Below are 27,385 nucleotides of genomic sequence, written 5' to 3'. Positions count from 1 at the left end.
ATTGTTGGCAGAGCCAGTGGCTAAAATCCAGCATCTGCCCCACAGCAGGACCCCAGGACACCCCACTGCTCCCTGTGAGCATTAACAGGGAAAAAGCAGGAACAATTGCTGAGAAGCACATGAAAAGAGTGCCAGAAATCACACTGCAGCTCCTTGGAGAGCCCTCCAGAAGGGCTGGAATTAAACACAGCTCAAGTGTTCCCTCTCAAGCATGTCCTTCAGTCCCCCTGAGCTTCCCAAAATCACAGTGCCTGGTCAGCCTGGACATTCAAAGGCTGATTGCAATAATTTTAAGTTCTGTGTTAAAGACAAACAAAAGCTCATTGGAATATCTCACTGAAAAGCAGGCTGCTTTTAACAAAATCACAATAAATTATTCATTTTAAAAAAAGAGGTTAAAATAAAATTATGTGATTTCACATTTCCCCTGCTGCCTTCTCATTTCAGGGAGCCTTTTTTCCCCCAGTAGCAAAACTGAAAAGAGAAGAATGCAACAAAAAAAACCCACACTTAAAGCAAAATTAACATATCTGTTCCAAAAATTTACTAGTAAACAGCTCTTTCACAAATTCCATGAAAAATGCTTTCAGTTTCTCTCTTTTGTTAATGAAAATACAATTTAAAGGGTTACATTGATCTATAACCAGTAGTTTTCAGGATCTGAGAAGACTGCACCCTGTACATGCACCTCCTACCCACACCTGAAATGTGCTAAATACTTTGCCAAAGTACTAAAAACACTTTGCATTTTTTTAAATGGCTTTCTGCTTTTCCAAAGATTTTCACACACACCCTCAAGTCCCAGCACCATTTGAAATGGTTCAGTTTTATTTTTGGAAATCGAGCACTACAAAGTGCCCTACGGTGATATCTCTATCCAGATCCTAATGAAGAGTCATCCATAAATCAGAAGTGGCAATAAAGCCATTGAAATCAGACAAGAAGACTGTGGTAGTTAATATGTAGATAAATTATTATTCAGTAATTAGCAGGGAGGTGCAAACATAAGCCTGACAAGTATCTGACAGCATAAAATGTAGCAGGAGCCTCTAAGAATGAGGAGAAGGAGAAAGATTCTCCAGAAAAATTTCTCTGAGATTAACAAATAGGCAAGAGTCTGCATCTTTCTGCATCTCCCTATTAATAAGAGAAATGTAAAAGGTCAAAAAGGAGAGAAAAAAGAAAGATCAGCTGAGATCTAGAATAGCTTAGAAGCAGCCAAGCTAAGCAGGCTTGGAACTGTCACCCTGGGGTAGAGATGCTCAAGGCAGATAGAGAAAAAGGATGCAAGAAAAGGAGGCAAAATCAGGAATTCCAAAGAGAATGGGGCTGTTTGTGCACAGTCTTTTCAGTATGAGAGCTGGGGACACCAAATTGAGGTCCACAACAAGAGGCAGTTCATCGTTAAACTTTTAGTTCATATTAAAAATTGCACATCAAGAAATAGATGGACAGAACTGGTTGAGGGTTGCTAAACACACAGACAAATACCCTCTGGAAGGGTTTGAGGGCTGCCAGCTCCTTTGTAAGCATTCAGATCTATCTGGATATTCAGCTTTTACCCTAATTTGCACTGAAATAGAGCAGAACAAGGAGGCTGACTACTTTTGGAAACTTCATCCCAAGTTCTGACAGGAACAGCAATCCTAATGACTGTTGTCATGTCTTTATCAAAGCAGCTGATGTACAGAACCCTTTAGAGTAAACACCTGCAATTTTTTACTTAGCGTTCCCGCTGGAAACTATGATCTAGATAATGGTAAAAAAAGGATATTTTTCTCTTGAAGTATTTACCTCTCCCCAAAGAAATTGCTCTTCTTCCTCTGGGGAACTTAAAGCAAGCTGAAATGATTCTTTATTTTTATAAATACAGAGAGCTAGATGTTATGCAAGAGCAGACCTATACTTTATCTTGGCTGGGTAACCAGTGTGTTTATTTATCTTCCTTTTCCACTTACACAAGAATTCTCTGAAGCCCAGAAAATCGCTGCCCTAAGGCAGACTAGATCTGGACAGCCATGAAAAGTGATACAAAGAGCCACAGCTCCAACAAAAAAAATTTTAAAAAAAATAACCCCAAGTTTAAAGCAACAAAATAATATACAACCACTATGCTGCCACCTGTGCAGGAGCACATGACCTCAGACCTCTTTCCCCAATTTGGGCAGAAAGCATTCTTCTCCTAGAGATGCCTAATAAATGCTTAGTGCTAATTAACTACATTGAGCTTAAAATGTTCAATATTAATATCTATACTATGATATTACAGAATGTTTAAAGGATTGACTAAAAAGGCAATTTCGTGTAGTCAAGCCTGAACTTCTTTTGCAGCTAACAAAATATTAAATAAAAAATAAGAAAAAAATATTAGGGAGTTTTTACATCTTTCTACAGGGTGATTTTTTCCTTTTGTTTATTCATTGATGTCCCACCTGCTGCCTGGGATTTATTGTACATGTTGTGTACCCCTGTTCCACAATGACAAAATTAATGACTGCACTGAAAAATTATTTTTGTAAGCAGAAAAATAAGTAATAAACTACAACAGGAATAATTCTGGGTTATATTTTTCATTTAATTTCTGTCTTTAGAGGGAAAATGAATGACATCTCACATTTAAGCTCCTCACTGTCACATCTACCCTGGGTCACGCAATTGAGGACCTGTCTCACTAAAAAAGCAGCTCCACTAAGAACCATCAAAATTTAGATTAAAATAAAATAGTTAACCTGAAGATAAATTTGAGAAGAAAAAAAATCTAAAGAGATATGAAAATAAAAACCAAATCAATTGGTTTAAGTTTTCAACATAAAAAATCAATTATAATTATGTTTTGAACAGATACATTCTGAATCTAGTCACTTCTCTAATCAAAGTTGTCACTGAAGAGAAACTTTAGAATTTTTACAAGCAAAAGTGGGGCAAGTCCTAGGAAAGCAGTCAACAGCTGTGTCATTTGGTCCCATTTCTATTTCAGTGCCTTTCAGCCTCAAAGCTAAATTCTATGAGTTTATTAAAAAAAAATATGAGACAATACAACAAAGAAGAGATTTAGAGAGAGGTTTTAAAAAGCACGATAAAGTAAGTGAAGACATTTACAAGGTCACTGAAAAATTATGAATGCATGAAAAATGCATAAAGATGTTTGTCTGAGCCTGTAAAATGTAGATGATTGAGGCTGAAACTACAGCCTGGGCAGAGAACCTAATGTAACACTGAAGGAAAAACAGTTTGAAAATATTTTACCCAGACATGCATGGTACAAGCCAGTGGCTGTCTTTAGCCACTTTAACTGGTTTAAAAAGTGATTTTGTTACATTTCCTGCTCTTCTTTCCATAGGGGAATTCCCATCCTGTTTAGTACTACCTTGGGTGTGTATAAAAATTTATTTTGTTGTGTCATCACCCATCTCTTTAGGGATTACCTGGATTTTCTGCAGTGACTTCAAAACACAGTTCAATATCAAGCACAAAACTCCACCTTCTGTTTTTTGAGCTGCCCCTAAGATAGGCGACTTCTCACACCAGCATTGTCCCCATGGAGAAACAATGCTAGCAGGAGGAGGAGGCACAGCCTACAGGGCAATAATCTTCCTTTGATTTGACACAAGAATATTTCACTTCAATTTTTTCATATGAAATATTTAGATGCCCAAGTAAGATATAGGTGAAGAAGCAGATGCAAATATCTCAAGGTGGCTGAAGAGCACAGGAGTGGCAAATGTATTGTTGAGGTAGTTTTAAGCAGTGTCATCTCTCTTCCACTCTTCCCTCTACTCAATATTGGGGTTTTTTTGATTTGAGCTTTGGAGATTTGGTAAAAATCTGTGTTTGATAAACCAGGGGGTGGAAAACCCATCTCTTTTAAGCCCAAGGGCAGCTGGAGATGAGAAATTGAGCTGATCAATGGCTCTTGAACTCAGTGTTTTATTATACAAAATAATTTGAAAGTTGTATTGTCTGTTCCAGTGGGGACACAGAGTGATAATAACTTTAAAACTTATTCTCCCTTAGGTGTGTTATGTAGTCCCTGTGGATATATAATTCCTGGAGTCCCAAAATTTTGGGTTCAAGTGAGAGTCCAGCACAGAGCAGGCCAATATCACAAGGAAGAGATCATGTCTGGTTTTCATCTCTCCTGCTGGTGCTGAATAGTCAAGTTGCTTCTGCTGGAAACTCCCACCACTCTGCATATGTTGGGTAATTATGAACTGCAGAGAGTAATTACTGAAAATATAATATATTTCCATGGTTTGAGGCATCAGTGGCTGTGAGAAAAAAAAATGCCTTTTTGAACTCAATTGCTGTTTGTTTCCACAATGAGCCATATGTGGCTGGCAATGTGCAGAGCTTTGTCCCCAAGATATATGATTTTAGCTATGGGCAGCCTCTGGAAAATAGCACCAATAAATGTGTCACTATGAGGTACTCTGCAGAAATGACCATTTATAATATTGTGGCACACTCTGTTCTTCCTGCATCAACCATCTTGTCCTTGCAGTTTCACATTTATTAAGTGCAACAAGAAGTTGGAAGAGGTTTCTTCCAGGAGCTGCACTAGCCTGGTCTTGTGAGGAAAACTGTTCACGGGGAGCTGGTGCTGGGAACAAGGGAGGAACTTCTGAACAATCCATGGGAAGCCTTGTGGCAATTGCTGTTGCTTGATTTAATCCACAGAATACTTTTCCTGCCACTGATCTCAGCAAAGCTCCCCTTTGAGGATGTCCTTGCTTTGCTGAATTTTGCTGTTCCAGCATGTTCCCTGCCACAGTTACAAGAGAAGCCATAAATAAATCAGCTTAGGCTGGATGGTGGATCCTGATCAGCATCTCTGCATGTCCTGGGTAGAGGTGTCTCACCCAGGTGCTCTGTTTGCTTACACAAACACCCCCAGAGCTGTAAAAAACCTTACCCAATTAAATTAACATGCTTCTAAACCAGACATATCTGAGATATTAACAAATGGAGATCTGGTATTGCAATAACAGACATCAATATTTTGGTTGTGTAACAACTGAGAGCATGGCACAAGGGGCCTTCCCTTACACTACAGACAGTGAATATTTATTGCCTTAAAATTTTATTATAGCTCTAATGGGATCAGACTCTTCATTGGCCTTTAAGCCCTGGAATGCTAAGCAGAACTGATAATAAATAGAAACAGCAATATTTTTTCATGTACATGGTGGGCTTACAGTTGTGGAACATTGTTCTTAATAATTAAATCTTGGTCAGCCAAGCTGGGATTATTAAAATGCTTGACATTCAAGCTCCATAAATAGTGTTGTATGGCAATTGCCTGGAACAAGTACCCTGAGTGCTCCAACTCTCACCTTCTGTTGCACAGTTTGAGAATGTCAAATAAGAAACCCATAAGAGGGAAATCTGTTAATAGCAGTGGGTCAGGGATGCTCTATCTGAGCACATCAAAGTCAAAAGGAGAGCACACGGAGCAAAGCAGCCATGGCTACAGAACCAACCTTATTGCTGAGCTTCCACCAGAACAGTGACTCTGGAAAGAGTTTGGCTTTCACCAGGGTCTGTAAACACCAGGTTCAAATTTCACATCTCCCTAAGCCAGCAGAGTGCTCAGACCCAGGCACAACCCCTCTGGGATCAGCAGGGACAACTGGAGACCAAAGAGAGGGAAAAGAAAAGGCAGGACTGAATCCTGGGAACAGAAAGAAAACAGGTGACAGATGGCCCTAGGAAATGCTTTATTTCTGTGTGAAACAGAGACAGAAATCAATTTAGGTACACTGTTAGTCACTGTCAAACCAACGTGCCCTGCTAGAAAGCCTGGAATTTTGCTGAGACCAAAAATAAATAAATTAATAAATGGTTTTAAAAACCTCTGTAAGCTATTCCCCAAATACTTAAAATATATTTCCCAATACAGAAATGCACAGCTGTCACTGTCACTTGAATTGAGTGATGTGTGTTGAAGTGTGGAGGTCTGAGAATTTCTCCAATTCCTCAGAATCTAAAAACTACTATATTTGCTGTAGTGTTCCAATAAATTAAAACACAAAGAATTCTGGTGAAGTAGAATGGAATTTTTTATCTACTTTACACAATGATGGGACACTTAGTAGGAATGCTAATTAGCAATAACATGCTTTAATTGGTTTTGCATCAACTTTTGGAGCAAAAAAGAAAATAGTCCAGTTAAAGGAACATGAGGAAATATTGTTATGATTTCATTAGCACAGCATCAAGTACTTGCTCAAGTTTTGTGTGTCCTAATAAATGAGATCAAAGAGGGGAGATGGATCTAGTTGAAGTATGTTGTCTAAAGTCACAGGGATGTTTAACAAACAAACAAAAACACCAACATAGCAAAAAAACCCAAATACCAACTGTTTTCATGCTGTGCATGCAATGTCCACAGCATTTGTGGAAGCCAAAAGGGCCCCTGTGAGGTTTTACAGCTTATTCAAAAGAACAGTTCTAAACTCTGTGTTGCCTTTGAGGTGAAGTAAACTAAGATGAGGCAAAATATCTTTTGTGATAACCCATCCTCTTCCCCCCAGGAAGGCACTCAGAGATGCACAACGTGCTCACACATTTGTTTTTCCCAGGTGCTGCCCTCAAGCTCTGCTCCCCTGCCAGCAGCACCCAGGCACACACAGCTCATGCTTTGCCATCTCTAACTAACAGCAGTTAACATCTTCTCACCCTGCTCCTTTCCTTTCAATTCCTTTTTGCATTTAAGAGCGATTTTTGTCATTCTGTTTTATCATTCTTGATTTACAGATTTTGGAGAGATGTCAGGATTTCAAACTAGGACACGTCTAAGGTCCAGCAAAAGCAACTAAATGTTAATAGGCTGTGTTAAATACATATAGATAGATTTGGCATCATCCCAGCTAAGACAATTAACACTGTATAAAAAGCTGAAAAGTTGAAGTTTTCTGCCATTAAATTCCCATCTCACTGCTTTCAAAAGGATTTGTGTTTCAACAACTCAAAAAATCCACAGTATTTAGACCCAATTTTGTGCAAACTGGCAACACACAGGTTTTGGGAGAAACATTATCCTCAGAGGCCATTACACAGACCTTATCCAGTGGGAACTGAGGAAATAATAGTTACTGCTGTGGATGTAATTCTAGTTATGAGCTACAGCACAGCGACACTGAAGGGTAAAGCCTGACAGAGCAATAAAGCAAAATGAGTCCATTATCCCAAGAAAAAAGTCCCTAATTCCACCCAGGTTCTAAACCAGTATTGTCACCATCAACAGCCTGAGGATTTATGCAGACATTTCCATCTCCAAAGCCCTTGATGCACATTAAAGCAGTCAACGCTTGCAGAGCTCCTGTGAGCAAACTTCATTGTGGCCAGCACTCCATCTCCAAGAAATAAAGGGATTTTTTTTCCCACAGGCTCACCTGCTGGCTGACCCAGTGCTGGCTCCATTCACACCAGAGGGGTCATGCTCCAATGTCATCCTACAGACATAATCCCCTTCCTCATGGCACAGCCCTTCCCAGCCCCCAGCACAGGCTGCACCAAGGGAAGACTCCCTCCCTAGATAATTCCACAGGGATAATCCTATTTCCAGGGAAAACTGCCTGACACACCCCATAAATCTGCACCAACAGGAGCAACCACACTGTGTAAGCCATACAAGGGAAGAGTTACATCTGCACCTCTGAGAGCCCCCGAGGCAGTGTTTCACTGTCACTGCCCCTGGCTCAGCCTGGCAATGAGGGAGAAGATGGAATATTTGGAATATGTGTCTCTGGACCAACTGCACCAGGCAGAGCTGTGAGCCACAGGCACACAGAGCCTGCCCAAGGTGCAGCTTCCTACCAGAGCCATCACAATCCATGGGCATTGCCCTGCAGGGGGATTACATGTGGTCTGTATGCACATGGGCAGCCTGGAAAATATAAGAAAGTGTGTCTGGGTTTTTTTATGGCTTTTTCTTCAGTGCCAGTACAAACACAGACCCTAGTTTAGGATCAGAGCTCATACCACATCAACTTCCACAGTTCCACACCCATGGCAGGCTGTAGGGACTTGCCCCTGCTCCTTGTAAAGCAGCAAGTCCTTGATCCCTGCTCCTGTTTGTAGCAGGGTCATTTGTGTGTGTCCTTGGGCAAGCTGTGAACCGAAGGTTTGGAAGTTTCTCAGTTAAATGCCTGGCTCCAAAGCTCAGAGCCCATGGCCTGGCAGCTGGGGCAGCACAGCATCCCCTGCTCTGTGCTCTCATGGAGGCAGGGCAGGAACAATTACACAGTGAACCTTCCTTTCCAGGGCATGCCATCTGCACTGGAAGAACAGAGCACTAAAGATGCAGGCTTTAAGGTGACAAGGCCAGGCAGGAGGAGCAGGCTTGCCTCTAACTCGAGGTTTCAAGGGGGTTAAAGTCTCATTACAACACAAGTTAAAATGGTTATTTTCCCCCTTCTTTTCAGCTCTTCTGTGTGGTGGGTTGACCTTGGCTGGCTGCTGGTTGCCCACCAAGCTGCTTTGTCACTCCCCTCCTCAGCAAGACAGAAAATAAGATGGAAAAAAAGAGAAAACCCTCATGAGTCAAGACAAAGGCAGTTTAATAAAGCAAAACCAGTGCAGAGGAGCAAAGGAAAACAAAAGATTTATTCTCCACTCCCCAGCAGCAGGCAATGTCTAGCCAATTCCCAGGAAGGAGGGCTGCAGTACCCACAGCAATCGCTCCAGAAGACAAATGTTGTAATAATGAACACACACACTCCCCTTCTGCCACTGCTGAGCAGATATCCTGTGACAAGGTGCAGCCTTTGGTCAGTCTGGACCAGCTGTCCTGACTGTGTCTCCTCCCTGGATTTTGTCCACCCCCAAGTGATGAATGTGAAGAGAACATTGTGCTCCCAAACGCTGGCGTGTTCTCAGCACCTTCCCAGCTCCCAGCACAGCACTGGGAGGGCTGCAGAGGGGAAAATTAACTCCTCTCAGGCAGATCCAATGTGTTCTGTTCAGCCAAAACCCCATCCAGATCCCCAGGATGAGATAATGAGATAAGCACCAAGCCTCTCCCAAAGCCTGTCAAGACTTTTGTCTAGGAAGCAGAGTCCTGCCCTGGATTTGAAGCTTTGTTTGAGATCACGATGCCTCAAAATAAAAACATTTCAAATTCAAGCAGGCATTTGGGGCTGAAATTTGGCTTTGTCAGAATTCTGAGCAGGTTCCCTAAGGACACAGTCAGTGCTCCCTCATTTCTCCTTTCCTCCTGATTCACTTTCATTCCTCCACAGCCTTTAATTCTTCAATTTTCTCTGCTCCCTGGGACAGCAGGGAAAGAGCATCTCAGGGCTGATTCTTTCCCTCTCTTCTTTTCCACTGTGCAACCAAACCAACAGCAGCTTCAGGACCTTGCAAGACTGAAATAATAACTAACAAGACTGAAACTATAATTAACAAAAAGAACTAAACACCAAAATAAGAGGCAGAAAGGATAAATGTTTAACAATACCTTTTTCTAGCCTAAAGACAAACAGATTGATTTTTAGGATTCATCCTCACAGTATTTCAAACAGAAGCTTCATTAGTATGAGACATTGATCTAACAGCCCAAGATGTCTCTATTGTTTGAATTGTGCTGGCTGAGCCACCTGGGTGCAAAAGCTTATTTCAAAGCTCTGTACTCAGAGGGAAGTCAATATATTGCTTTGCTTCTGTAATTTCATATGAGCTTGTGCGCTGAAGACAGGGGGAAAAAAATTAAGCCTAAAATATTCACAGTGGGCTGCAAAGGATTGAGCCCTTCCAAATTCAGGGCAGGAGGGTTAGAACTTTAAGGATCTTTAAGGTTCCTTCAAACCCAAACCAATCTCTGGCTCTATGATTGATCTCAGGTGTTCCCATAAAGAACAACATTTTCTGACTAACTAGAATAAAAAAAAATTATGTATTAATTAAAGAATTTGCTGTAAACTCTGCTGACTTCCTACACACACTCACATACCAATACTTTTGGAATTCTAGTAGACATCCTAGAGTTGGTTTTTATAAGGATTGACTAAGTTACATTCCAGAAAGAAAACTGCTAAATCTGGTTTGGGTTGCAATAGCTGCCATGATTGATGTCCTGCTGTGATTATTCAGAAAGTACTATCCATGGAATAGATAAAATACATAACTACAATTTGTGTTCTGTCTGAAATAAGGTACCCTCCAATCCCCCTCATATAATCCAATTTGTTTCCCTTGCAGATTTTGTTTTCTGCCCAAATATCCAAATTAATCATCTTCCTTCCAACTTAAAAAACATTATGAAAATCACTGAAAAACAGCACCTGAGAAATTTTCCTGTTGGCATTTCATTCTCAAGATAAATTTAGCAAGTCACAAAGTGAAAACAAAATCCGCTCTGCTAAGCTTTGTGAAATGGGCTGCACAAGACATGCAGCAACCAACCAGAATCACTGCAAATATTTATACACATATTCTTCAGGAAAATGCTGTGTAGCTCTCAATTTTACCCACATTCATGAAACTTTTTCAACTGATGACAACTGGAGAACAAATTAAACTGAACTATGGCTTAAACTAAAATCAGCCAGTACTCTGACCCTGTATGGTCCACAAAGAACTCTCTAGTTCAGAATATTGTGCTTTGGAAAGTTTTTACTAACCCAAGAAGAAATTTCAGTCTTAAATTGATACAGACTTTTGTTTTCCCACTGCACCAGGCTACAACAAAATAAATTTATGAAACTAATCTCTTTACTTACCAACAACAGCAATGTGAAACAGGAAAAGCTATCAAACTCTACATTTTATGTATGTTATTTTCAACCACTCAGAATTGAAAGGGAAATTAATTATGGGGCTCTTTCCTTCTGGATATGTTTTTGTTTGGGGATTTATTATTTTTTAGCAGCCCAAGCAGTGTAATCACTGCTGTGTCTTTTCTGGAGAGCAGGGGATGTTTGTCTCAAAGGATGGTTGAAGATGAGCAGCATCTAAACCTCCGTGCTGAGCTCCAGGAAGAAATGGAGCATTCAGGACATTAATATTCATCCATTAAATATGGATGGCAGGGGTGTCAAAATTAACCTCTTACCTGTGGGTCAGGTTTGAGGCACTTGGCAGCACAATTTGGGAAACACACACTGCTGCTGCTTGGTGGAGACACAGAGACCTTCTGTCTCTGCCAGAGCCCATCTGGCATCTCCCACAAGCCCTGAATTCACTCACCCAACACAAACAAGTGAATAAGCCCTGTGTGTTTAATACTCCACAGAATTTCATCTTAAAGGGAGCTGGGGAAAAAAAATAGGAAGGAAGGAATCAGTCTATTTGTACAACAGACCACACACTGTTCCCTCTTGGTCAGGGCCAATTCCACGCACTGATATTATTTGCATGCTTTGCTGATTGGCTTTGGAAGAGAGACATTAACTCATAGAAATTGAAAACAAGCAAGTGAATATGGGTATTTTATCACCATAAAATAGAATAAATTCAAGTGGTTTTTTTCAGATGAATACTATTATCTGTCAGTCCCACCTCAGTGACTAAATACTGTTATTTGGGAAGAAATATACACACAACTTGGTCAACAAGCCAGGACTCCTTTAAAAGAAAAAAAGAAAAGCTAGATTTTATTTTTTCTTCCCTTTGAGTGGTAAACAAATGAGCTGTGAATTCAGCTGCAGAAATAAACCTTGCTAATGCATGAGGCACCTAACTTGAGGATGCATTTAGTCAGAGGTGTCTGACACATCAGTGCATTGATGCCCTTCTCACTCAATATTTAGGGGTGTTGAGACACAATGTGTCATTAAAGGCCCATTAAGTGCCATGAGAGCTGCATCAGAAGACTAAGGAACGAATTTTATTTATTAAAATCCTCAGCTGCACAAACCAGACTGGTCTGTAAGACTCTTCATTTTGTTTAAGGAATTAAAGTTTCAGTCTTGGGACTCTCAAGAACAGCTTGTTTGAGAGGTTGTGCTCCTTTACAAGATTAAATCATCTTCCAGAATCACACATTAGCACTCCTCCACCCCTCCTGTGAGTCCTCTGGCACCTCTCAGCATCACCCAGAGGCATGGGATTTACAGACAGAATACTCACTTATTTGCTTTTAAAGTTTGGGGTTTTTTACTCTATTGGCACAAGACTGTTCCATGCAGTTTTGTACAAGATACTTCTTAAAACATAAGTGCAGTTTTCCTATCCCAGCTGCTCTTGATGATCAACCATCACAAAGAACTGGATAAAGTCAAGTTGTTATGCTTATGAAAGTGTAAAGAGAAATTACAGTAGAAGATTTGGTTAGGTAGGAAAAAACCAGGTATTTTTAACACAACAAAAATATAATAAATAACAAATACAAGAAATATATATTGGACTGCATAAATAAGTTGTTTGGCTCAGTTAGCAAAATTTTTATCCCACACCATGCAAAAGGCAGCTTAGAGCTGAGGTATTTGGCAGGTCTGAGGCAGTTTCATAGGTAAAATAACTCATCCCTCCAGTATTAAAACTGATCTGTGCTTGTGGCTTATTTCTTTGTACCATTATAAAATTTCCCCTTGACTTATTCACGTATCACCATCATTAAGTGATTACACTTAAAAGATCAGAGAAAGAACATTCAACATCATAGCCAAAGCTCCTCTATGATATTTGTTATTTGCTATGCAACATCAACTATAATTTGAGTCATCATCATTCTTCTTCAACAAGGAGGCAATTTACTGACAGCAAATGAGCTGGGACTAACATGTCTGTAGTGCACATATCCAAGTCATCAATACTGTTTCCTGTGGTATAGAAAGGAAGAACCAAAAAAACCACCAAACCCAGAAAACCAAACCCCCCAAGCCAATCCACCAGAAAAAAAAAAAAAAGAAAAAAAGAAAAAACCCACAAAAACTTCCCCTCAAAATTATTGGATTATTATAATTTGCAGTTCAGAACTGGGTACATGATAGAAGTCAGAATCCAAAGTGCTTTATTCACAGACCAGTGTGAATATCATGAGCCTTCCCACATCCACCAGAAGAGACCAGAGATCCTCAATAGGGTCAGATTTTCCCATTCTGCATTGGGCCACACAACTCTTATCACTTGCTTTCTAAAATCCTTTTGTTCTTTTCTCTTAGCTTAAAACTTCCAACAAAACCAGCTTCACAGGGCTGAAGCTCTAAATTTCACATTTCATGGAAAGCTGGCCAAGTCTACACTTCAAATCTCCTTAGAAATCCCAGGCTATATGTTATTTTACTTTATTTCCAGAACTCTGCTCTATTTTCTGTTGTCTGAATCCATCCTTTCTGGAATTTCTGATGCAGCTGCAGGAGGCTTGAGGAAAAGCTCCCAGGAGGAGAGGAGCTCTGGAGGGAGAGTGGGCAGAGCTGCTGGGCAGGGTCTGGGGCTCCTGCACCAAGGGAGGCAGGCTGGACCAACAAATATGAGAGCATGGTCTGTCAGAGTAAGCCCTTTTCTGACCCAGAGAGGTGTTTTAAAAGCTTCTATTCCATTTTCAGTCTCATGAGAAGGATGAGACCATACAGATGTTTTAATTCATACCCTCACAATCAGAAGCCAACTATTTCCTAAACACTAAACATTTACAAAACACTACAATTGTTTCTTGGCCTATCAGCTCTTGCCACACCATGCTGTAAATGCCTTAAAGCCAATCACTTAAAATTACCCCTTGTGGGTCCTACTACAATGTGTCTTTCAAAATTCTATTTCTCCAAAGTACTCAGTCTTATTTTCAAGGCCACCATTTGAAACTTGTTTCTAGCTCTATTTCTCTCTCAGCAATGTCTGTCCTGTTCCATGGCATTTCTAAGTCAGCATTTCTTGTCTCAAGGTTTGCATACAGATGCACACCATGTGAGCCTTCTGCCAGGCTTGGAGAGTTTTCTACAAGCCCATTTCCCACATTGTTCATGTCTGACAGCAGCTCAGCTCATCAGCTCCCTCTGAGCTCAGCTGGGTGCAGGGGTGAGTTCACAGCACACAGGGATGTCCCAGAGCTGTTCTGCTGCTCCAGGCTCTCCATTTCCCTTCCCTGGGAGAAGCAGAAGATTTGGGACACCCCACGTGCTGCCTGCCTGGACCTGGGGCCACAAGTCACCTGAAGGTTCAAGTGCCACCATTTTCTGTCTCTGTCACTTCCCTGTCACATCCCCTCAGACTTTTTCCTAATGCACAGCTTGCCTGTGCTGTCTATAAATCTGAAGCCCTTTGGGGCAGATATTTTTCTAATTGCCTGTTTGTACTGGCAGAGGCCTCAGCTGGATTCTCCAGAGCCTAAACTCATAATTCCAGGGCTGCCTTTTTCTGCCTCAAGCACTGTGTTTTTCTTTTAAGTCAGTGAACATTTTAGAACATGAATCTGGAAATCTACATATTGCTTTATTACAGAAGTGTTTATGTTTTTAATTCTTCCTTCTCTCTGTATAATGAAATTACAAAGCAGGAATCTTTCATAATAAAATTTAATGTAGATATGCCTGGAAAATGAAATCAGAAGGCAGCAGTGATGGGAAAAGCTGCCATCAATCACTACAGGCAGACTGTTCCCCTTGACAGCAGTCAGACAGAGGTAGAAAATTCAGTAATTTGATAACAGATGCAGTAGAAAACCAGGAAAAAGCATTATGGTGCCAGTAACTGCATATTTAACATCACATCTGCCCTGCACACCGGGCTCATGAGCAATGCCTACAGCAGAAATTGCTCTGAAGTCAAGCTGCAACTGCTTTTTTAGGGCTGAATTGGTCTTGTTCTTAGTTCCACTGCCTGCAGACAGCAACCCAGTGCTTTTCTGTCAGCCCCTTCCTCCCACAGCCCCCAGAAATAATCCAGGGGGAGAGGCACATCCTGCTGAAGTTTCCCCCACCTCATTCCTGATGAACTGCTTCTCAAGGGTCAGGCTTTCTCCACTGACTGCAGAGATGCCTCACAGCAGAAACCAGATTTTGGAACTGGTGTTTCAGGCAGAGAAGTTTCCTCCAAACATGAACTTCATTGAAGTCTTAAATAGGTAAAATTTATGGAATTCACACTACAGTACTTAAATAGACATCAGCATTCACCTCCTCAGCATTGATGGAGCAAGAGAGCTGAGGTGCCCTCCTGTCCCCTGCTCCACAAGCAGCATCTGAAGCAGCTCTTTGTCCAGCAGAAGCCTTGGGTCAGAACAGAAACCCTGTTTTTTTATAAATTTACAGTCATTAACTCTTGCATAAGGCTGCCTGCACATTTTTTTAGAGACAGGGAGATGTGAAATGTAGCAAATTGCTCTAAATGGCCAAATTTCTCTAGCTGGCTTCAAACACAAAACCAAAACCTGCCTGAAAGTTTCACAGCCTTCTCTCATTAATAGAAGAGAAAGAAAAAATTATTCATTTCAACCCCAAGTTTGGCACTTACAAAAAACAAAGAAACAGTCATAAATCATAGTTTAGACAGACAAGAAGATTCTTATTGGAGTTGCCAGTTCTGTTTGCAGGTTGTGGGGGTTCTTTCAAAAACAAAGGATAAAGACTAATTGTTATTTTTATAACAAGCCCAAGAAAACATTAACATAAAAAAAAATGAAACAAATTGTTTTAAGGCAAACTCAAACTCTAGTGTTTTTATTCTAATTTACCCTAGTGAATAATGGCAAAGCCATTTTCAGAAAAGCTTCCAATGGCCTTCATGGATAATCCTGTCAACCAAAAGTATTCAAAAATCTAAGTATCAAGTTAAAAAATATTTTGCTGCCGCTTCTTGTGAATTCAGGCAGCTGAAAACCATCTTATTGAAAGATAAAACACTCAGAAAATATATCACATCTTCAGACAAAAAAAGTCAGTCATAAGTTATGATTACACTCTTTTCTCTCCAAGGATCTCTGCAACTCTTATTTTCAGACCTCTTTCAGTGAAAAAGAAATTATGTTGGGAAAGCACTAGTTTTTTGGAAGAGAAAAATTTCTTATTGTCAGTAAAAAAACACCATTAAGGTTATAGGTAATCTCCTAGGAGAGAACTCCTGAAGATTTAAGTCAGCAAATGTGAAAGACAAAATGCTCTTGTGGAAAAAAGTTATCCCTGCACTGGCTCCTTCCAGTCCATCAAAGGCCATCAGTCACAACTTGTTAATTTGGGCAGAAACAACACATTGGAGCATCTTCTCTTTGCCACAGGCAGAGCTAAACCCCTAATCTAGGAATGAAAATGGTCCCTCATGTCATGCTGCTCCAATAATTTAATATTTAGCCAACCCTATGACAAAGTAGATTTCAATTAAAAAGAATGAAATTTGTATTAAAAAAGGTTATTCCTCAGTAAAGGGGAAAAAGCTCCACTATCTGATATAAATAAATAAGGAACTGGAAAGTTCAGTGATGTAAACTGAGCTCTTTAAAACAAACAAAACAAAGAAAGCAAGGGACATCAACTCAGCCACTCCATAAATAAATCTTACAGACCTGATTTCAGCAGGAGCCAAGTAAAAGAAACCAACTAGAAATATATTAGAGGAGATTTTGCTTCACAGAGGAAGTGAATTTGCATTTTACAGCTGTTTATGTGTATTTGTGATACATTTAATATGCTGTGACCTTCAGAAGTAATAAAATTTGAGTTTTCATCCCATCAGAAGCTATTTGGCATGCTGCAGGTTGCTGAGGCAGGCCATCACTCCAAAGTGGGAAGCAATAAACTTGTTGGACTTATTTCCCTGAAGCAGCCTGACTCCTGGCTGACACTTGGAGCAGTCCTAACTAATTATAATTGCTCCATAAAAACAGGACTTGGGCAAGAGTGACTTTTTAACAAAGTATTCTCTTAATGCCTTGGCAGAAATACATCATTTTCTTTTAACTGCTTGGAGATATCTTTAGGTGAAATCAGGTGAGTTACCCCTAATTTCTCTACTATAAAGTTTGCAACAATATTTCTGCTCACCTTTGCAAATCAAAATACAGGGCAAAATTGCCATTGCTGTAAATCCATCAGCAACAATAAGACTGGGCTGACAAGTGAAAAAATAGCATTGCATGTAGCATTTAATGATAAATATTTTTTTACGTGCATTTGTACCTTCTTGCCCTAGAGTGGTACTGTTAAACTGCATGTGATTTAAATTACAGCCCTCTGGAATTTGTTGGATATTTAGAGGTTATATAGGTTTTCCACAGTGGATGTAACAAGCAGTGCCTTTCCAGCAGAGCAGGCACAGCAGACAAGTGGATCACATTTGCCAGAACAAGGCACAAGTGGTGGTTGAACACAGCAGACTGTTTAAAGGCACAATTTTTTTCCTAAATTTGCTTTATTTATAAGGATTCCCTAGATAAAAACCAGTTTCTACTCTTTCTCCATAAGATGCTGGGTGCACCAGACAAGTGCTGAGTCTGGGAACAATCTGGCTGCTTCAACAATGTAAAAAGACATTGATAAACCAGTCAGGGATCAAGTAACCAACTGTTTTGCTGGAAATTCCCCAATAAAACATGTAACTAACTCAGTCTGCTCATCCCATTAGGCTCCCCCAGTCCCACAGCTGAAACATCTCCTTGATAACTCAGCATTGTGTTCCAAAGCATGGCAATTATGCTTCCCACCCAGTTATTTGGTAATTTACATCTTTGTACAAAACCACAGCAAAAACCTGAGTTGTGGTTCATGCTGTTTCAGCAGACAACTGAGTTTTTAATTTGCACCACTTTTACCATAGTTAGATTATTTTTAATTTCAAAATCCTTTCAATATCTTCTCTTTAAAAGAATGGACAGTATTTCTTACAGGAATTGGTTTTTCTCCCCCCAAGAGCCTCGGCACATCCTTGGCAGCTCTAATTTAATCAAGGAGATAGCAGGGAACTTAAATCCCACCAGGGTAAAAAAAGAGAGAGAGAGATTTCTGCCTCTATGGAGAGGTTATCTCCAGTTTCTAACAACACACTCCCATTTTTAAGCTGCAACCAGACACACTATAACCTGTCAACTTCACTCAGCAAAAATTGGAGCTTCATACAACAATCCTATGTGTTCTGAACAAGGCAATTCACCAACAGATAAATTCCACACACACATTGCAGTAAGGTGGAAAAATTATAAAAGAAAGGTGTCATCAAACCAGGCCTGCTCTGTGAGATCCATGGCTGGCCTGTCAAGCCAGCACTTTGCAAGCTGCCATGGGAAGCAATCCTGGTGTGAACAGTTTGTTAGCACAGCAATCCATTCCTGGGTGAAAAACAACTAGCACCTGCATAAACATGAAATCTATCCCATGAGAACCAGTGAAGAAAATATGTAAACAATTTAAGAATAGAGAGATGTGATGGACAAGTAAAATACCTTTTACTAACCAATAAATTAATTAGCAAAAAAGCTGCTAACCAATTGGAGTCACACACCAGGTCTGTAAAACTGTATAAAAATGAGTTATGGGAATAAAGAAAGGGCTTTTTTCTGCATGAAGAAAATGGAGTTTCACATGGTTTATTCCACTACATACATTATGTTAAATTAAAGGTCATAGGGCAAGGAAAAAAATGTGTTTTTACCAGAATCTGATTCATTTGGAATAGGCTTCTTGATTTACAGGAGACAAAGAAGTAACATCACACCTGCGAGTCCTTCTGTATGGGGTTATTTTTCACCACCTACAGATTTCATTTACCTACTTAAAAAATAATTACATACCTTGTAGTTAAAAAAAAAATCTCACTATTCTTACAGTAAATGTTTTGATCAGCTGAATAAGGTATTTATTTAATAACTGAGATCAGGAATCTTCAGACCATCAGCATTGTTTCCTTCTGTAACCAGTACATTTTTCTACAGAAAAAAAGTTGCTTTGGGAAGGCAACTTTGATTATTATTATCATTGCAGAAGAATTTTCCTGCCTATGACTGGACCACATTCCTGGATCCTGAAAACTTGTAGCTGTAGGAGCACAGTCAATGTACATAAAATATATATAGCTTGCACTGATTTCTGTTATAAAATTAATTTCTTTGATAATCATGTGTCATAGATTCTATGCAATACATTGTGAAATTTTCACAAGACTCGCATGCAATCTCTCTGGAAATCCTGTGTCATTTAATAGAGACTAAACACCCCCAGCTGCTCCTCGTAAGATGTGTTTTCTAGACCCTCTCCCAGCTTCATCACCCTTCTCTGGACAGCTTCAGCTTTCTTGAAAGCCTTTCAAAAAACATCCCCCTAAAAGTAAGCGTCCCCCTTTTTAAAAATAACAAATATCTCTATTTTTAAAAAATAAAAACACCCCTGAGTCACCAACTGTACATTTCTGGCTAGTCAGAGAGCACAGCCTGAACTTCACACTCCTTTCTGTCAAATTTATGCCCACTGACAAAGCTCCAGGCATGGCACAAAGCCTTCCCATTCCAAAGTTAATCCATAAACATTCCTTTAAACAAAACTTCAACCCTCCAAGCAAGTTCTCTCTGATCAGAGCTTTGTGGCAGGCAGGCACAGCATTTCTGATCCTCCATCCCTGACTGGAAAGCCAGGTTTATCAGATCATCAAGGCACAGCTCAGCTGCTGCTAAGCCTTCCCACCATGCAGCTGTCTGAAGTCTGGCTGCTGATGAAAACATGGTTTGAGTTCCAATTTTTACCTCTTTGATCCCCATTTTGTCCAGAAATCAATTTTCAGCACTAAAACGCTCCCATCTCAGGCGTGAGCTGCCTAAATAAGGCAGTGGATAAATCTGTAACCATTTTCAGATCTTTTGTTTTTTTCCCCTCATGACTAGGCACATGAAATTTTAAAATAGGAAAGCAATAGTGATTGTTTTGTTCCAGGAGTTGCTTATACATTTGAATTTCCCAGAGGTATGGTGGATTATAGCAGACGCCAAGAGGAGGTTGAATAGTTTTATTCCTATAATCCACACTCATTCTTTTTGTCAAATTTGTGTTGGCAGCACTCCCCTGCTACATTATCCAGCCTCTACATTAATATTGCAAAGAAATCATTTCTACAAAGTCTAAACTTCTTGTTATTGCAATTTTTGCTTTATTTTACTTAAAGGAGAAGGTATAAACTGTGACTCTGTCAGGATCACTTCATGAACCTCTGGCACAGGTTGCCCAGACATCTGGAGGATGCCCTGGGAGTGTCTGAGGTGAGGTCAGACAGGACCCTGGGGAGCCTGGTTTAGTTGAAGATGTCCCTGCTCATTGCAGGGAGCTGGATGAGGTGACCTTTAAAGATCCCTTCAAGCCAAACTACTTTGTGATTCTAACTCACTGAGCTGGAGACACTCCTGGTACCTCTGGTCACCTCACACATGTGGGCTCCCAGCTTTGAATGCTCTCAGACTCTCACAACCCTTTTGGGCCAACATTATGCTCCTCTGAGCCCAGGCGTGGCTGCAGATCCCAGGAGGCTCCATTTCAATCAATCCACACACAACCACTTCCATTTCAGATATAAATTGTGTATTGAATTGTGTATTCCACACTGACAAAGGTATCCCAGTGGCAACCACAACTTCCTTGGGTGCCCAAGCCAAGGCAATCAAATCAGAGGAGAAAATTTCATTGGCAAAACCCAAGAGCAGGCAAAGCTAATTAATCACTGCAAACACATTTTGTCTGGCTGCTGAACTCCCTCATACAACCTCAGTGCCCATGCACAGCCCTCCCAAGACTGGTGCCCTTCCAGTTTCTGTGACACATGAGGTGCCCTTCCTCCAGCAGGAACTCTCCAGTGCCCCAAGACTGGTATTGAAATACTGATAAATGGCTTTTCACTGGGAAGGGGATGAATAATGAGGGTTCACAGGGGAAAAAAACAAAGCACAGCCCCAAAAAGCACCTCACAGAAGCTACAGATCCCCTTGCTTCCCAGAGAAACCACTGAACTGCAGTACAAACTTTTCTACACCTGTAAGTGACTAACCAAGAACACATTGCTAATATTGAGTTATCAACAAGTAATTACTCTGCATATCCCTGCATGGGGGTGCCTTAATTCTGGAAACCATTCTACAGCATAATCCCTCCTTTGCTGGAATCCAAAATGCAGGGAACTCTCAGAACTTTGGGGCTGTGAGCCAAACCTTAAACACAGGATTTAATATGAGACCTTGGAAAAGGCTCCCAAACTTAGGTGCTAGAAGTGAGAATGTGGATTTAGAGTTTAAAGCAGAGACACGTTAAACTAAGTAAAGTTTAGAGTTTTAGAGTTCAAGATATAGAAAAAATAAAGTAGTTCCAGAGGTAAACAAGGAGTTTGGAATGCAGCACTGTGGGTTTGTGTGTCATAACATAATTAACTAAAAAATTTTACACTGTAGCAAGGGTCCATAAGAAGAAATATTTAAGGATTGGGTCAAAAATATAAATATCCTTGTTGGCACTGTTTTATTGGTCTATAAATCCTTAAAAGGTCTTGGGACATTCTGAACCACGCTGTAAAGATGTGAGCCAAACTCATCCTTCCTGTCTATGTAGAAGAAAATAAACCATATAATCAAAACCAACTCATAGGTCCCATCTCTAACTCATTCAAAATTCCTTCCAAAATTCTCCAGAAGTCAATTACCACACTTTTTCCTTTTAAATGTACAGGTGAGCCCTCTGCAGCAAGGCTGTAGTTTGGCTTTCAGTCAGTTAGCAGTGGGTATTGGAAGTCTTGAGGGTCATATTGACACTCACTGCCTGCTGGATTACCCTCAACAAGAGAAGGACAAAAGGAGAAAAACACTGTGAACAAATGCTACAGTGGCCACTGGAGATCAGAAACAGATGTTTGGGGGGTTCCCTTCTCTTTTGCAGGTGTTTCTGGGTCAGAATTCTGAATTACAGCTCTTTCTTTGCTCTCAGATGAGAGCAGCATCCCCGAGCATCCCCAAGGAGAAACTGGACCACTGTGTTGTCTTCCTGCCTCCTGAAAGGAGAGAAGGATGTGCTGAAGCACATAATTTCAAGCCTCTCACACTAGTTTGTTATTCAGGACCTGAGCTGTGCAATGCAGGGCCTCTCAGCAGAGCTGCATTGAAAGGGGACCTCTGGAAAAATCCCACTGCCAGCTAAACACCTGTACAGACAGAGGGAGCTTGGAGTCATTGGAGGGAAATTGTACATAAATGCCATGGAGATTGGAGCAATATGTTTCTATTTGCACATGTGTACTTTATTTTTTGAAACAAGGATCTACAGGGCAGAACAAATGCATCCTGCACTGAAGCCAGCTCAAAAACTGTCAGCAATTAGTTTTCTTCAATGGACATTATGGTTTTTTTCTGTGACAATGAAGCCCTGTGACTATCCTGCCTCCCAGCAGATTGCAGTGCAGCTCATCTGTAAATTCCCCAAAGCATCAGGACGTATGGCTGTGCATGGTATTGCAGTCAGGATGTGGAATGTTCTGAATGCCTGAGTCTACCTTCAGCCATCTGGAGTCCTCCTCTATTAAATTATTTCTAGTGTTTATGCAGTCTCCTGCTAATTTAAGAGATAAAGGAGATTTGTCCCACGTTCAGAAAGCTGGCATTCTTCAATTTAGTGGCAACTTGAAGGACTACAAAGTAATAATGATATTGAGTATATTGATATAGAAATGCAAGGCTGTTAACTCAAACACCAAACACACACCACCCACTGAGCAAGAGCTTCAATTTCTGATCACTGGCTTTGCTGTGGAGAAAGGAGATGATCCAGTTTTGTCCACTTCAGGAAGGGGTTCTAATGCAGAGCTGGGCACAAAGCAAGGTCCAGAGAAGAGCAAAACTGCCACCCCAACATCCCTTATCACACATGATCTGTAGATACAGAGGACACAGAACCCTGAAGGCAGCATGAACCAGCTGCTCCCATTTCCAGAAACACAACGAGATCACAAAGCAAAGAGGCTTTGAAACCCATTTATACCTGTGGGTGCAATGCTGCAGTTAGCAGTGCCCCAAATAAAGCATGGATATATTGCATATTGGGGGCTGCTGTTTGCCCCAAAGGTCTGTAGGATTGTGGTTGGAGCAGTTGATAAACCAGGAACAGGTGTAGGGGTTTTTAGGGAGGTTTGTAATTGTCTATATTTTTTTCTTTATTTCTTATTAACAGAAGCTTGAATTGCATTTAATCAGAGAAAGGGTGATGCACATAATTACACCACAGCATGGATGTGCCATTATCGGCTATTTTTTTTTCTTCCTTTTAATTTCAGTCAGTGATTTGAAGCATTAATAACCTTCCTAATTTTTTCTAACTAATGTAAGCACAGATGCTGATCTTACTTACATAAGCAGCTCCTCACATCACTGTTTTCCAGGGACTAAAATTTCAGCAAATTCATTAGACTCTGCAAGGGAATTGGTGCATCTGCCTGGGAACATTTGATCATTTCCAAGTGCATCCCAGTCTCTAGCACTAAGCCCTGTCTGAACCAGTGTCCAAACTGGTTTGTTTTTTACTTGGAACTCCCACGGAGGATGATATTCCTCTGAGGAGTTTTGTTCCAACCCCCCAGAAACATATTTACAATAACTATCCAATCCTAAAGTGCCATTAATTGTGGGCAATTAATTATCAATCAGTTGCCATAAAACCCAGGACTACCTAGACTAGAGCCAGTCAAGTTGCCTGCACAGAAATGCATCACCACAAACTCCCCAAAGGATTTAGGTCATGTATTCTGCCATAATTTAATTTCCTCTTAACAAAACTAAACTTGCTCATTACAGCAAACTTCCCAGGATTAGTCCCTTATTAAATTATTTCCATATGGATGCAGCTTGAGAAAAAACAATTTTATTGGGAATTGCCTTATATTCTCCACTGGTGAGCTACAAGAATTGAGATAACATTACTAAAAGGATTTCAAAAGCATTTAATAAAGAGTTATTTAGTAGTGGATAGGTGTGATAATTAAAACAATCTACCAACTGCACAATTTAACTTGCAGTGCCTCCCACAGGGAGGAAGAACATCTGTAAGTAAAAATAATTAGATCTGGTTTTCAATAGAAGAGAGCACAGTGAAATGTTGGATACTCTCCTAGCAGAACTCCAGGCTTAATTCTCCCTGAAGCCATAAGAGCATTACCTTGCAAAGGCAGAAGAGCCATTTGGGCAGGAAAAAGGATGCTTGCAGGCTATTGTTTGTTTTTTCCAGATTGAATTAAACGAGGAAAACTCTCCCAGCCCTTTATGAGACGGCCTGGAAAAAAACCTAGACTTCTAATCTAACATATTTCTGCCCTCAAATCTAATTTATAGTTTGGACTGACTCATGGGTTTGTATGGGCCTTGTTGAGGAAATACACTGAGACCTAAATACTAGCAAGGCTAGTTTTATTTCAAATTAACACTATGAAATATGCCTAAATCCTCACAGGTGATTGGAAAAGAAAAAAATAAATGCATGGCTCACTACTGAGACTCTTGTACAAAACCAAAACAACCTAAAGAGCACCCCTAAAAGCCACAATCTTGTGGCAGGCTCAATCAGAGGCAATATTTCCAAGAACTCCAGAAGAACAGATTAAACCTGTGGCAATTCTGATAAGTTACTTGTATTTTTTACTTCCTACAGATATAATCACACAACATTATAGTCACAGGCACTTAAACACAGCAATTACTGAGCAATCATCTTCACCATCCATTTATAAGTAGTTTAGGTTCCAGAAATCACAACTGTAGTTTTGTTTGGGATATTTTTTTAGGCAAAACTAAAGAGGTAAGCAGAGATAGAAGCAATTCTTCAGAAATAGAAAATATATTGGTTCAAAAGTGCCATAAGTGTTGCTCCAGGTGTGCCAGACCAGGCAGATTTGTCTTGCAGTGCTCCATGGTGCAGAGGAGCTGCCAGTTTGTGTTAAAGCTGGCCCTGCAGAGCACAGAACCCTTCCCAATTCCCTCAGAGCCACCCCATTTCCACCACAAACATGGAACATAACACCGAGCCACAGCCAAAGCACATCCCAGAAATAGTTTGCGTTATATTGGACTGATTTCACCAGCAATCCTTGTCCTCTTCCATCATTTTTTAAAAATCTTTAATCATACTTATTCATTGTGGCAAATGTCAGACCTCATTCCCTCATTTCCAAGCTTGTCTCAGCCACCCTCTGCAGCATCCCATGAGCTCCAAAAGCTCTGATCTCACTTTGATCTCTGCAGTGAGCACAGCCAGGGCTGAGCCAGCTGCACTTGTGAGCTCCTGTAACCACCCAGGGCTGCAGGGACTGAGACTGACCCGACTGCTCCTGGTCTGCAGCAGCTCCTCTCACTGGGCCACACAGAAAACACAGCAAAAAACACCAAACAGCTTCCCAAAAGCTCAAACAAAAGGGCAAGCCAGGTGTATTAGGTTCCTCTTTTCACCCATTTCCATGATGTGTTATGCAATTTTCTTATTTCTGTGCACAATGTAAAAACAACATCTGAATTTTCTCTTGGCTTGCTGGTGCTGGGTACTACAGAAAGCTACACTGTCATGAGCAATGTGCTTCAAACCATGAGCACACCAAATTAAAAAGTGCAATCTAAGGACGAACAGCTCATCAACAGACCAGTGTTTGCTACACCCAAAAAAAGGGCCTAGAATGAGATTTTTCTTCTCAACCACATGGCACCAGGCCAGAACTCTGTGATCTTTAAGGTCCATTCCAACACAAACCATTCTGTGAGTCTGTAAGAGGGGAGGAATGGCAGCAATGGGAGGGAAGAGGTGGTTTCCAAGCTGGTTTGGTGGCAGCAGTGGCTGCACAGCCCCAGCACCACCCACACCTATGGCAGCACCACCTTGCCCCTGCACATTGCTGTGCCTTGTTTTCATTTGCACAAGTTATAACCAGATAGGACACAATCACTGAGCTCTCTTGAGCATCAAGACATGCAAGGGATGTTTGCAAAGCACCAGCAGAGCTTCAGATGAGAGGTTTCATTGCCAGCAAAAGTGCTGGTGATAGAACCCTGGAGGAGATCTGCCTGGTGTGTGTGACAGTCCCTTGGGCACGTTAATACAGAGCCCCACAATCAAATAAATTAATCACCCTCCCATCTCATGCCACCTTTTTACCTTAATGCAATGCACAAAGAAGACCAAGGAAAGTAGAGCAACCAAGGAATTGTTTTGACAAATGCTCCCTTTCAAGCCCTGTCAGCCTGGGGAAGCAGGTAATATTTCTCATGGACTGTGCAACTTGCCGAAGATCCAACATTTAACTCCAGGGTGTAACCCAGGGACAAAGGCTCAGGCTAGGACATGCCTGTGCTGGGAACAGAAGCTGGAGCAGCTGGAATCCACCAGCCCATCCCAGGAGCTCACCCTGGGCCCTGCTGCACCAACACCTTCCACAGTGCCAGGTGCCCCTGAAGGACAGCAGGGTGTACAGAACAGAGAAAAGGGCAGAAAAATCAGGGGCTCAGAGGTGATTACAGGCTCCTAGAAAGACATCAGACACCTCCTGCAGAGCAGCTCCCTCCCTCCCTCTCCCTGACCTGTGGCACCAGGTACCTGAGGCACATGGGGCATCCCAGCTCCTGGGAACTGGTCATTCCACCTGGTTTATTGCCCTGGCCACAAATAGAAAATGAGCTTTTCACTTCAGTTTTTAATTTGTTTATTGCTTCTCAAAACCCTCACAAAGGGAAGCAAGCCATAAGCCCATGCTTTCTACAGCAGCTCAGTTTCTCTCAGGGTGAGAGAAAGGCAAAAGAAACAGTGGAAAAAAAGGCACCATGGAGATCCAAACTACGCCTGAACTTCAGCTCCAGACCCATCCCTGCCTGGCCTTGCCAACAAGAAAGAGAACGGCAGAGTTAATCTCACTTTCCAAAGGCAGCACAAAATTCAAGTGTAAAATATTTGTCACAATTCATTGTACAGACTTACAAGCCCAGGCACAGCCACCCAGCCTGGGGCTGGCCAGCAGCAGCCCAGCAAATGCTCTGACAACACCAACAAGGCAGAAAACACCACACCAACTTCCTCAAAGCACTTCAAAATTAATGTTTTTTTTTCATAAAATTGATAAAAATAGCAGATAAGATCCACACTGACCTCTCCTGAGCTGAGCCATTCCTCCTTCCAAGCATGCAGCCAGCCCTCTGCTTGTCTAAAAGACTTTTATAGCAGCTGTTGGGGGTCAGGGATAATTCCTAATTTCTAAGTTTCACCTGGCCAGCAGATCAGGCATACCAGATAAGCATCAGCTGGGAGAGGACTGTGTTCTGTCTCAGAGTTTACCTATTTTTTGTACTAATGTGATTTGGCTTTTGTTTTCGAGGTTGGAAGGTCCTCTTAAGCCGGATATCTCATCCCTTATAATTACAGGTTCTTGAATCAAGTTTATTACATTTACCATGCTATTTTCTCTCAGAAATACTGGCCTTTACAGTGGAAATTAAACTCCTAAACTCTTATGCCACAGAGTTTGAAGGGTGACAGCA

The 27,385-nt window shown here is 41.0% G+C and overlaps 1 long non-coding RNA gene across 1 annotated transcript; it reads right to left on the bottom strand.

Moving 5' to 3' along the window:
* Positions 1 to 895: 895 nt before the first annotated feature.
* Positions 896 to 27,038, bottom strand: LOC135306881 (uncharacterized). Its single transcript, XR_010367622.1, has 3 exons — positions 26,997 to 27,038; positions 5,481 to 5,671; positions 896 to 4,762 (listed from the first exon to the last, which is right to left on the bottom strand). It is a non-coding gene; the product is annotated as an uncharacterized LOC135306881 (long non-coding RNA).
* Between the last annotated feature and the right edge of the window lie 347 nt (positions 27,039 to 27,385).

Source organism: Passer domesticus, chromosome 8 (assembly GCF_036417665.1).
Source record: "Passer domesticus isolate bPasDom1 chromosome 8, bPasDom1.hap1, whole genome shotgun sequence".
Lineage (NCBI taxonomy): Eukaryota > Metazoa > Chordata > Aves > Passeriformes > Passeridae > Passer > Passer domesticus.
Note: the sequence above shows the minus strand (reverse complement) of the source record. Positions and strands in the feature narration are given on the sequence as shown.